The following is a 13,227-nucleotide window of genomic DNA, read 5'->3' as shown; positions in this document are numbered from 1 at the left end:
TCAAGTTTAGTCTCAAAGTCAGATATTCTTTAGAATTTGTATGATTCTAGGAAGAGAGGAGTTGGATTTATGACGCACTACCCCACTGGGCTGCAACAATAGGAACCATACAGGCACAGTTTCCCTGTCAGGGCAAACTCTTATCTAGTAGATATCTGTTCAAACCACACTATGAAAGTCACAAATCAATCTGATCTTCAAAAGCATGCATGCCTGAGCAGGGGTCTGTACTTGAGGACCGCAATACAGAATGCTGCAGAATATTATAGCGCCAAGTTTCTCCTCAATCACAAAGAACACAGCAGGGTGGTTTCCCCATAAAGAGATGGCTGGGGAGAATCAAAACCAAAAATCACAAATTCCACTTACCAGTGAGGAAAACTAACAGAGAGGATTTTTTTTTACATTTTATAAACTCAGCAGCAAGCCATAATTGTCAAAAATGTCCTCTTCTGCTTGAGATGTCAAGCTGAGTCACTGTTTACTACCTCAGGTGGACACCAAGCATTCATTGCAAGAATTTTACGAAGAATTGCTGTGGCCAATATCTATCCCAACATCATAATATCCAGTCACTTGCTGTGTACAGTTTTAACTGCTGTTTCCTGAATTACAAGTGACCATGTTTCAGAAGTACTTCATTGTGTGCAAAGTACTTGTAAACCAAGAGGTTATGAAATATACTGTATAAATGTAAGCCCATCTTTAAAGTTGCCCCAGACTCAAGCCCATCAAACTGATCACCAGATTTAAAACATTTACTCTACTTTCTTCCCAAAAGATGCCACTAGACCTGCTGGGTTTCTCCAACAACTTGTTTTTGTATCAAACCTGTTAGAAAATAGCTCTTGCAACTCATGACATCTGGATTATAAAGAGCTATGCAACAACATTAGTATTTATCTGACAATATACAGAATTACCCAGGTATGACTCAAAAAGCAGGACAAAGCCAACCCATCAGAATACTCTCGATCATCAGTAATATGATGGAAGGTGACATCAATAGTACCATCAAGCAGCTCAATATCACCTAATTTTGTATCTCACCAGGTCCACTCAACTCCTGAGCTCATTACAGCCTTGATTCAAACATGGACAAAAAAAGAGTTGATTCGAAGGCAAGGGAAGAGTGACTGCCCTTGACATCAATGTTGCATTTGACGAGCGTGGCATCTAGGAGCCCTAGCAAAACTGGAGTCAATGGGAATCAAGGAAAAATCTCCACTGACTAAAACCATACCTAACACAAGATAGTTGTGGTTGTTGGTCAGTCATCTCAGCTCCAGGATGTTATGGAGTTCCTCGGGTTAGTGGGAGAAAGTGAGAACTGCAGATGCTGGAGATCAGAGTTGAGAGTGTGGTGCTGGAAAAGCACAGCAGGTCAGGCAGCATCCGCGGAGCAGGAGAATCGATGTTTCGGGCAAGAGCCCTTCACCAGTAATGGTTAGTGTCCTAGTGCCAACCATCTTCAGCTGTTTTATCAATGGCCTTCCCTCCATCATAAGATCAGAAGTGGGGAGGTTCATTGATGACTGCACAATATTCAGTAACATTCACAAATACTCAGATACAGAAACAGCCTAAATTCAAATGCAACAAGATCTGGACAATACCAGGCTTTGGGCTGACAAATGACAAGTAACATTCACACTATTCCAACAGCCAGGCAATAACCATCTCCAAAAGCAAGAGGACGTAGCCATCACCCTTGAAATTCAATGGCATTACCATCACTGAATGTCCCACTAACACCCTGGAGGATACCACCGAACTGGAATAGCCATTAAAAAAAATAATGGCTACTAGAACAGATTAGAAGCTAGGAACTTTGCAGTGGTAAACTCAACTCCTTACTCCCCAAAGTCTATTCATTCACCTGGATGAGTACTGCTCCAACAACACACAAGAAGCTTGACATCAGCAAAGACAAAGCCACTTGCTCAATTGGCACCACAATTTCAAGCATTCTCACCTTCCACCAGTGACACACCGTAGCAGCAGTGTGTACATTCTACAGGGCATTGCAGAAACTCCAGAGACAGCACCATCTCAAAAAGGACAAGGCAGGATATATAGACACCACCACCTACAAGTTCCCTTTCAAACCATTCAACATCCTAACATGAGACTGTATTGCCATTCCTTTAGTGTTGCTGGGTCAAAATTCAGGACTTCCCTCTCTAATGGCATTTTGGGGTCCACCTCCACTCCATGGTCTGCAGCAATTCAAGGCAGCAGTTCACCACCATCTCAAGGGGCAGTTAGGGATGAGCAATAAATGCTGGCCCACATTCCACAAGTGAATTTTACTTAAAAAAAAAACACCTTCTGATAACTACAGAATTCCTTTTCCCCATCATTTCCGAAGTCATAAAAGGTACAACAAAGTGTTCAATAATTTTAATCATATGGCAACAATCTCAGTTCTATATACTCTTGGCATGGACATGGGAAACAAGAACTTTAATTCCAAAGAGCAAAACTCCATTTGGTAGGAAACACTTTCAAATCAACTTGCTTGCAAACACACCAGATAACACGAGATATTCATTTTACAAACTGATTGAACCCCTTCAACCTGCTTTTGGGATTAGGTCACAGGCTTATACATCAATATAAATAAACTGCATTCAACTGACTACTATGCCATCTTAGAAATAGCTCATACATCACCTTTTTCTATAGTTACTTTTTGAAAGGGATACACCATTGCAGCAAAAATACATGTTATAATTAGATTATTGGAATCCTGTGGAATTTATAGTAATATCAAGCAAGTCCCAACAAGGATGTAAAAACCAGCCTGGACAACAACGATAGGTGGCTGTGGATTAAAGAGGGAGCCAAACTGTATGGTTAGGTAATCTTGCGTGTAACTGAAGACAATATTCTACAGCCCTCCCACAAAGCCATAAACGTTACTTCAATGACTGAACTTAATGACAACAACTAGAAAGTGAATACTTCCCACCCCTCTCAGTTGCGGTGCCTGTATTAACGATAACAGTTCACATTGTGCACAATGTGGTATATTAAACTAAATTTCATTACTAATACTCTTTCCCCAGTCCCATAACACTTACTATGCTTAATCTTCATTAATTTATATTTCACTACTTATATCATATTATGCTTAAAACTAATATACCTTCCACTATGTCATTATATTCAGTCCTTCATCCTGAAAACTATAATCAAACATAACCATTTCATATTGTCTTCCTCGATAAGTAGTCATAAAATTATAATGCAAGCTTGTAAGAAACCTATATCCGACTATTAAGTCCTAATAATTGATCCAAACTGGCAAATTTCTGCTCATAAGACATAACAGAATTTTCCTCAACATTAAAGTACGTTCAACTAATAGGAAAAACTCTATAGACACAGGCTTAAATAACTGGAGGAAAACACTTGAGTACAAAGATTCCTCTACATCAATGTCAGGCAATACTTTTTCACTTATAAATACTATCTGCAAAGTTGCTGAAAACATTAATTTCACCTCAAAAGAATTCTTGCACTTGAATGCATTAGTCTGATCCCAACTGAACCAACTGTATTTGAGTGTCAGACTTCACACTATGGTCACACGTCACAACAGTGACTACTCTCCTAAAGTATTTCACTGACTGTAAAGCACCTTGTGGCTGCTGTGGTTATGAAAGGCACGATAGAAACACAAGTGTCTCTTTCAAATGTACAAGTTAGGAGCAGGATCAGCCTTTCCACCTCTTGGCTGGGTCCACTATTCACAATGATCACAGCCGAACTGATTGCAACCTCAACTCCATATTCCCTCATAACTTTTCACTCCTTTCTTTGGAAATTCGAGTACATGAACAAGGATGTCTCGCTGCAATTATACAGGTCATTAATGAGGCCTCACTGTATGTGTGTGTCTGTGTGAGAGAGTAAGTGTAATTTTGGTCTCCTAATCTGAGGAAGGACAGTCTTGCTATGATGGGAATGCAGTGAAGGTTTTTCAGACTGATTCTTGGGATGGCCAGACTGACGTAGGAGGAGAGATTGAGTCGGTTAGGATTGTATTCATCTGGAGATTAGAAGGATGAATGGGGACCTCATAGAAACTTCTAAATTTTCTAACAGAACTAGACAGTTTAGATACAAAAGGATGCTCCCGATTGCTGGGGGAGGGCTCCAGAACCAGGGGTCATAGTTTAGGGATAAGGGGTAAACCTTTTAGGGCTGAGATGAGGAGGCATATCTTCACCCAGAGTGTGTGGGGAGCCTGTGGAATTTGCTACCACAGAAAGCGGTCAAGGCCAAAACATTGTGTGTTTTCAACAAGGAAGTAGATACAGCTCTTGGGGCCTAAAGAAATGGGGGTGGGAGTGGGGGTGGGGATTAGGGTATTGGGCTCAAGGATCAATCATGATCACACTGAATGACAAAGGGCTCAAATGCATTTAATGGCCTACTGCTGCTCCAATTTTCTTTGTTTGCTAAGAAGCTGCCGACTACTGACTTAAATATTCAAATTCAATTCCTCAAAATGGCACTGGAAGCAAAGATCCAGAGATTTACCATCATTGAAAAACATTCTCGTGTTTTAAAATGGGTGACCCCTTATTGTTAAACAGCAACATAGCTGGTGGATTTTGAAATTCAATTAAGAAGAAAACTCAATATTAAGTTGGTCTCCGGAATGTGACCATTTAAACTATCATAGGTCATGAAATCCCATCTGGTTCACAAATGTCATTTAGGACTGATTTGGAAATTCCGAAGTTTGATTGTACAACCCAAAGTTAAAAAATCCCACAACACCAGGTTATAGTCCAACAGGTTTGTTTGGAAGCAGTTCTAAACAAACCTGTTGGACTGTAACCTGGTGTGGGATTTTTAACGTCATTTAGGACTTCCCTACACGGTCTGGGCCACACATGATTCCAGACTTATCGCTTAACTGTCCTCCGAAATGATCAAGCATATCACTCAATGTGCAGCAAATGCTAGACCCTGCCATCAGGTTCAGACAGACTTCACCCTTGGCTCTTAAAACAGGTTGCTAGTGAAGTAGTGGTTGTATTGGTGTTGATTTTATAAAATTCTCTCGATCCATGAAATGCTCCAGCTGACTAGGAAGTCGCAAATTTGACCCCCGCTATTCAAAAAGGGAGGGTGGCTGAAAACAGGGAACTGTAGGGCACGGTGGCACAGTGGTTAGCACTGCTGCCTCGCAGCGCCAGAGACCCGGGTTCAATTCTCGACTCAGGCGACTGACTGTGTGGAGTTTGCACGTTCTCCCCGTGTCTGCGTGGGTTTCCTCCGGGTGCTCCGGTTTCCTCCCACAGTCCAAAGATGTGCAGGTTAGGTGAATTGGCCATACTAAATTGCCCGTAGTGTTAGGTAAGGGGTAAATGTAGGGGTATGGGTGGGTTTCGCTTCGGCGGGTCGGTGTGGACTTGTTGGGCCGAAGGGCCTGTTTCCACACTGTAATCTAATCTAATCTAATGACATGTCCATGGGCATGATCTGAGTTTTGCCATTAAGGAATGAAAAAATTTCAATTCTCCCTCTCATCACCTTCCAATTTTAGAGCATTAGGGCCTTGAAACTTCACAGCTGTCCTGACTTACCTAGTAATTCAAAGTTGCAGACTGCTGCTCTCATTCTTCCTTGTTGTTGTTTGTAAGCAGTAAGCTCTCTTACATCCTCAATATCCACACAATTTCACCTTCATACTCTGACATGTTTCACAGAATATGTCCCAATAACTACTTCTTAACTGTACTAGCACTGGAAAATGAGGCTGGAGGAGTAGTAATGGGGAACAAAGAAATGATGGAAGAACTCAAGTTCTTTGTATCAGTACTCACAGTGGGCAGAGGTCAGTGTAGTGGTGATCACGAAGGAGGGGAAGCTGAAAAGGTCTAAAGTTAGGTAAACCATCTGGACCAGATGGACTACACCTCAGAGTCCTGCAGGTTGTACAGTCATCAGTAGTGAGCTTTCAGAAATCATTGGAGTCAGGAAAATCACCAAAAGACTGGAAAATAGCTAATGTAATACCCCTGCTCACGGAGGAAGAGAAGCAGAAAACAGGAAACCACAGGCTGGTTATCCTGACCTTGGTCATTGGTAAGATTTGAGAATCCATTATTAAGGATAAGATTGTGGAGTACTTGGAAGTAAATAGGAAAACTTGGGTCAGTAAGCACAGCTTTGTCACATGGAGATCATGCCTTACAAGCCTGTTAAAATTCTTTGAGAAGGTAATGAGCAAGTTAGACAAAGGACAGCCAGTGAATGTGATCGATTTGGATTTCCAGAAGTCTTTTCACTAGGAAGAAAGAAAGTGAGGACTGCAGATGTTAGAGAGTTAGTCGAAAAGTGCGGCGCTGGAAAGCACAGCAAGTCAGACAGCATCCGAGGAGCAGGGGAAATCGATGTTTAGGGCATAAGCCCTTCATCAGAAGCTATGCCCGAAGCATCACCTCTCCTGCTCCTCAGATGCTGCCTGACCTGCTGTGCTTTTCCAACACCACACTTTGCAACTCGTTCAATAGGAGCCTGCTGCTAAATAAGATAAAAGCCCATGGTGTTCGGGTCAACGTACTGGCATGGATAGAGGATTGGCAGAAGGCAGAGAATGGGAAAAAAGGAGTCTGTTTCAGTATGACAGCCAGTGATTAGTGGAATCCCACAGAGGTCCGCATTGGACCACAACTATTCACATTATACATTAATAATCTGGACAAAGCAACAAAGTATAGTTGCTACATTTGTAGCTGACAGGTAGATAGGTATAGGGGTGTTGAGGTAGTAGGGAGGCTGCAGGAGGACTTGGGGAGGCCAAGAGAGAGGGCAAACAAGTGGTAAATGGAATACAATGTGGGAAAGTATAAGGTTATGCACTTTGGTGAAATGAACACAGGCTATTTTCTAACCAGGGAAAAGTTTTGGAAATCTGAAACACGGAGGGACTTGGGAGTCCTACTTCAGGATTCTCTTAAAGTTAACATGCAGGATCAGTTGGCAGTTAGAAAGGCAGTGCGATGTTAGCATTCATCTCAAGAGGATTAGAATACAACAGCAGAGATATAGTGCTGACACAGTAAAAGGCTCTGGTCAGACCACATTTGGAATATTGTGAGCAGTTTTGACTTGTGAAAAATAAAACTTGTGACATGGAAGGTTCAAAAGAAAAATCAAACTAGATTTTACCACACCTTTAAAACATATGCACATGTAACTCATCCAGCTTCAAAGCTCAGCTCAAACGCCTGTCTGCTTACAGCAGTGTGCAAGCACAGCTGACAGTATTCACTTCAAATATGATTAGGTCCTTAACATGAGCAGAGTTTCAGCGTTCACCTCCATGGGTGTTTAGTTGAAATTTAATAGTGAATATTTCACAGCTGCACACCACCTCCTGTCTGACTGCACCAAACAAAGGTAAATTAACTGTCCTTCAACTTTAACTCTTATAAAAGAACGCATGGTAGCACTTTCTCCACAGTCAGAAACTCATGGGTTAAAGCCCCAGACAACACTGGATTGAGGACAACACTTCAGAGTACGACAGTGTCAGAAGTGCAATTCTTTGGAGGAGAACTAAATCAAGGTCCCATCAGATCCCTCAGGCATGTGTAAAATATCCTTTGAAGGGCTGTTATGGTACTGTGGTAGTGCCCCAATCTCTGGGCCAACTTCAAGTCCCACCTGTTCCAGAAGTGTGTAATAGCATCTCTGAACAGGTTGATTAGAAAATATCCAAAATATCCCATAGCACCGAAGAGGAAATGGTGCCATATTGATATCATCGCTGGACTAGCAATTAGAGCCACAGATTCATGTTTTAGGGACAATGGTTCAAATCTCACATAACACATAGCGGAATTTAAATTTAATAAAATCATAACAAAAAAACTAGCACAATGCTTTTATGACAAATCAGCAGCAATCTGGTTCACCAATGCCTTTTAGGAAAGGAAATCTGCCAGCCTTACCCTGTCTGGCCTACATGTGACTCCAGGTCCACAGCAAAAATAGCTGACTTTTTACTGCTCTTTGGATAACTAGAGGTGGCCAATAGGAGACAAAAACAAATTGCTGGAGAAACTCAGCAAATCTGGCAGCATCTGTGGAGAGAAAGCAGAGTTTACGCTTCAGGTCCAGTGACCCTTCTTCAAAAGGAATGTTCACTCTGCTCTCGCCACAGACGCTGCCAGACCTGCTGAGTTTCTCTTGCTATTTCTGTTTTGGAATTGATTTACAGCATCTGCAGTGCTTTGATTTTTTTTGTAGAGGTGGTCAATAATTGCAGCCCTCAGCAGCAGTGCCCCGATCCATGAGCAAATTTAAAAAGATCTCTCCAAGCAAAAGCAGGGAAGTTCTCACTGTTGGTCAGCATTTATCTTTCAACCAAGTGGCTAAAATACACTTACCAACTATTTTATCTCATAGCTATTTGTGGAATCTTGCTGTGCATAAAATACCTGTCAGATTTCTCTGCAACATGGTTTCAAAGGCTCCTCATTGCTCTAAAGCATCTGGCTGCCTTGAAAGTAGAGTCGCAGATAAACAGGATAGTGAAGGAGGCATTTGGTATGCTTTCCTTTATTAGTCAGAGCACTGAGTACAGGGGTTGGGAGATCATGCTGCAGCAACGACATTGGTTAGGCCACTTTTGGAATATAGTGTCAATTTTGGTATTCTTCCTATTGGAAGGATGTTGTGAAACTTGAAAGGGTTCAGATAAGATTTACAAAGATGGTACCAGGGTTGGAGGATTTGAGCTATAGGGAGAGGCTGATTAGGCTGGGACTGTTTTCCCTGGAGCGTCGAAGGCTGAGGGGTGACCTTATAAAGGTTTCTAAAATCATGAGGGCATGGATAAGGTGAATAGCCAAAGTCTTTTCCCTGGGGTGAGGTAGTCCAGAACTAGAGGGCATAGGTTCAGACAGAGAGGGGTAAGATATAAAAGGGACCCAAGGAACAACCTTTTCACACAGAGGGTGGTACGTGTATGGAATGAGCTGCCAGAGGATGTGGTGGAGGCTGGTATAATCGCAGCATTTAAAAGGCATCTGGATGGATATATAAATAGGAAGGGTTTGGAAGGATATGGGCTGAGTGCTGGCAGGTGGGACTAGATTAGGTTAGGATATCTGGTTGGCATGGACAAGTTGGACTGAAGGGTCTGTTTCCATACTCGACATCTCTATGACTCTATGACATCAATGCAAGATTTTTTAAACCCAAAACTGTTAAGCTAAAAGTCAAACCATGCAGCTGACAATACCAAATAATGCTTAGTATTGCCTTTGGTTACAGCCTTTAAAACACAAGCAACACTTAAGTATTAATTTAGTTATTAAATAAGGTAAGCCAAGTCTTAATTGCTCTCCAAGCTTTTTACTGTAACAAAAATCAGTTAATAAACTGGAAAAATTGATGCATGCAGAGTATATGAATCCCATTTAAGTTTAACTGCAAAACAAGCTAGAGAAAAAGAAACTTAATTTAGCAAAAGTTGGCAGGCAGTGCTGGCAACCTTTATAAAAAGGAACATGACACTGGATGGAATCATGCATCAGAATGAATGCCAAGTGTGATGAAGACTGCTTCCAGAGTTATTAAAACTGCCTTTCCTTCCTGAACAACCTGCATCTATATGGCACCTCTAACATTATAAAATAACTCAAGTTGCTAATTCTCACGTGCTGTTATCAATCAAAATTTGGCACCAAGTCACTTAAGGAGGTACAAGTCACAGGGAGAGTGTTTAAGGACTGGGAGTGGGGATGGGAGGAAGACAGCAGGGAAACATGGGGTTTAAGATCCAGGCAGCTGCAAGCATAGCCATTGGTGGTGATGAGGTCACCATTGGAGAATGCATTTGGAGGGCAGTTTTATAAAGCAAAGGAAAGAAAGCAGAACAAAGGTACAGCACATATTGACATCAGTGCAACTGAATGACAATGAGCTTTTAGGGATGAATGTCCATTTCTGTTCTTACAGCTTAGTACTCATACTCTTATTGATTGTGCAATTCCAGCCTTTCCTCTCATTTTCGACGTCTGGCATTTGTACCGTTTCCTTTCACGTTTTCTTTAACAAAAGTGGTTTCAATATGACCAGGATCAAATGATCAAATCTTCTGTCCCATTCACTGGACAGAAATATTTACTGATGTGATGTTTGTTTGAGGTGCAACTGATCCACTTAAGAATTGTAGCAGTGCTCAGTCAAAATACTCTTACTGATCTAGATCCGGAGTATTTTTACAGATCTGTGCCTAGATTGTTTGTTTTAAAAGCCAAGTTCTGCTGAACACATTAAGTAAACATCATGAGGCCATCTAACTGCTATAAAAGGCATTAACAAGAAATCTCTTTTTCAATTGCTGTTCCACCAAAAACTATCCATGGCATTCTGGACTGCGCTATCGCTCCAAACCAACAGTTCTCAACCACTTGCTAACTGACAGCTCCAGTGGTGTTAATGAAAATCTCAGTTGGAAAATACATTTCAACCATCTCATCTCATCTCCCTGTGCCACTTAATACCCAGAGTGGGAGGAGAAAGCAAACTGCTTCAGTCACACAGACGAGAGACTCTATAGTGAGATATTTCACATCTGCAATTTAACACAAACAGCTCCAAAGTCTGCAACACCTGCGTCGACTTGCATCGAAAAGTGAATATAAATTTATTGGACACTGACTGAATCAAATGCTTTGACTGCTCTTTAGTATTAAATGTCTATTTGCATCAATCTCTGACTCCTATTTTAAAACGACAGTTTACAAGCTAGAACAGTTACTGGATATGTGGCAAGTGGCAAGGAAGTGGAGACTCGTTCAATCATTTGGGCCTTGGTCTAAACTCAGAAGTGCAATTTAAGACTTGGCTCACACCCTGAATAGCTTGCAAATGTCATAGAGAGCTATTTTATACCCAAGAACCCATTAAACTTGGACAGTAAAAGATTTCCGAAAGACACTAGAGGAATAGCTACTTTAACAAAACAACTTTTCAAAAATCCAAAAAGAAGCGAAAAACAGAGGGAGCTATTAAAGTTAATCTAGAGTACTGATGGAACTGTCATAATTAAAGGTCAAGCTTTCAGCACACAATTATAGTCAGAGTCATGGGGAAGTGACGACCTAGCAGTATTATCATTGGACTGTTAATTCAGAGACCCAGATAATGTTCTGGGGACCTAGGTTCAAATCCCACCTCTGCAGATGGTGGAATTTGAATTAAATTTTTTAAAAATCTGAAATTAAGAGTCCAATAATATTGACCACAAATCCATTGGTTCACTCACGCTCCCCTTCCATTAGGGAAGGAAGCTGCTGTCCATACCTGGTCTGGCCTACATGTGACTCCAGATATATAGGAAATGCTAGCCTAGCCAGTGATACCCTCATCATGTGAATTAATTTTAAAAATGCAGCTTCAATCCACTCATCTGCACTAACCAGACATCCCAATCTGACCTCGCCCCATTTACCAACATTTGGCCCATATCCCTCTGAACCCATCCTATTCATATACCCATCCAGGTGCCTTTTAAAAAAATGTTATAACTGTATCCACCTCCACCACTTTCTCTGGCAGCTCATTCCACACATGCATCACCCTCTGCATGAAAACATTACATCTCAGGTTCTTTTTAAATCTCTCCCCCTCACTTTAAAACTATGCCCTTTGGTTTTGAGCTCCCCACCTTGGAGAAAAGACCTTGGCTATATACCCTCTCCAAGCCCCTCATGATTTTATAAACGATAAGGTCACCCCTCAGCCTTCAACGCTCCAGGGAAAACAGCTTCAGCCTGTTCAGCCTCTCCCTATTGCTCAAACCTTCCAACCCTGGTAACAGCCTTGTAATTCTTTTCTGACCCCTTTCAAATTTAACAACTTTCACTAAACTTTTGCTCTCCCCGCTATAGGAAGGTATTCTAAAACTGGCCTCATCAACATCCTGTAAAGCTGCAAAATGATGGCCCAACTCCCGTACTCAATGTTCTGACCAATGAAGGCCAGCATGCCAAATGCCTTCTTCACCACCGAGTCTATCTGAGATTTCATTTTCAAGGAATTATGCACCACACCCCTAAGTCTCTTTGTTCAGCAACATTCCCTAGGACCTACCATTAACTTTACAAGTTCTGCCCTGGTTTGCCTTACCAAAAATGCAACACTCCATCTGCCACACCTTAACCCACTGGCCCATCTGATCAAGGTGCTGTTGTATTCCAAGATAGTTGTCCAAAGTTAGCTTTTCTCTTTTAGATGGAATGCTAAGCTAAGGTAAGCACCCTTGCACCTTATTTGAGTGGATGTTCAAGGTTTCATAGTGTTATTCAGTGGGACATTCTCTACAGATATAAATTTGGTTGATACAAATTCAACAACCGTGGAACCAACATGAACTAGAATCATCATCCAGGAGGAACAGCAGTGAAACAGACAGTCCATCTGCCACGTGCTGTTTGTGTTTCTCCTAAGCCTCCTCTCATCAGTCTTCATAAGAACATAACATGCAAGAGAAGTTAGTTATTCGGTACATCAAATCTGCTCAGCAATTCAATAAGATCATAGCTGATCTGGTCATCCTCAATTTACTTTCAGGCCTTTGTTCCATAATTCTCAATTCCCCAGCTGATTAAAACTCCGATCTCTCTCAGCCCTGAATGCACCCATCGGTCCAACCTCAACAGCCAGCTGCAGTGAAGACTTCCACAGGTTCACCAACATGTCTTTATATTCCTTCACCTCACCCTCCCTCACACTACCCTCTTTGCATTTCAAGGATAAAGATCTTTAGAGTCTACTGTGTCAAACTTTGCTTATGACAGCCACACAAATTTATTCTGGCACAAAACCATTTTTAAAAAAGTGCTTATCCATCCCTGCTGAAATTATCACTTCTGTATCAGATTTAACTTCAACACCCAGGCCTGAGGGAATGGTAATCACTTGGTGACACTCTTAAAATATGCTGGATATTTGTCTTATGACTAATTATGTCTGACTACATTTTTCCAGGTATCTCTGTGAAAATCTGTCCCCTCTGGGGGAAAAAAGTCAACCCTTACCAGAAACAATACAAGGGCTATCCAAAAAGAAAAAGTAACAAGAAATTTCTTCAACTCTCCAAGGTCAAAAGCAAAGCAATGGACATCCAAAGTCAGCAAGCTGCCCAATTTCTGAGAGATTTACACAAAACAATAGTTTGGGTGGGAG

General features: G+C 41.5%; 1 protein-coding gene across 8 annotated transcripts in view; it reads right to left on the bottom strand.

The window, feature by feature from the left end:
• LOC122540891 (uveal autoantigen with coiled-coil domains and ankyrin repeats protein-like) overlaps window positions 1–13,227 on the bottom strand; it is a 162,656-nt gene that overhangs the window by 106,335 nt on the left and 43,094 nt on the right. The gene's annotated exons all lie outside the window — the stretch shown is intronic.

The sequence above is a fragment of the Chiloscyllium plagiosum genome, unplaced genomic scaffold (genome assembly GCF_037043375.1).
Source record: "Chiloscyllium plagiosum isolate Xiang-an unplaced genomic scaffold, Cpla_swu_hap1 HiC_scaffold_39, whole genome shotgun sequence".
Classification (NCBI taxonomy): Eukaryota; Metazoa; Chordata; class Chondrichthyes; order Orectolobiformes; family Hemiscylliidae; genus Chiloscyllium; species Chiloscyllium plagiosum.
This window is presented reverse-complemented; position numbering and strand designations above follow the sequence as displayed.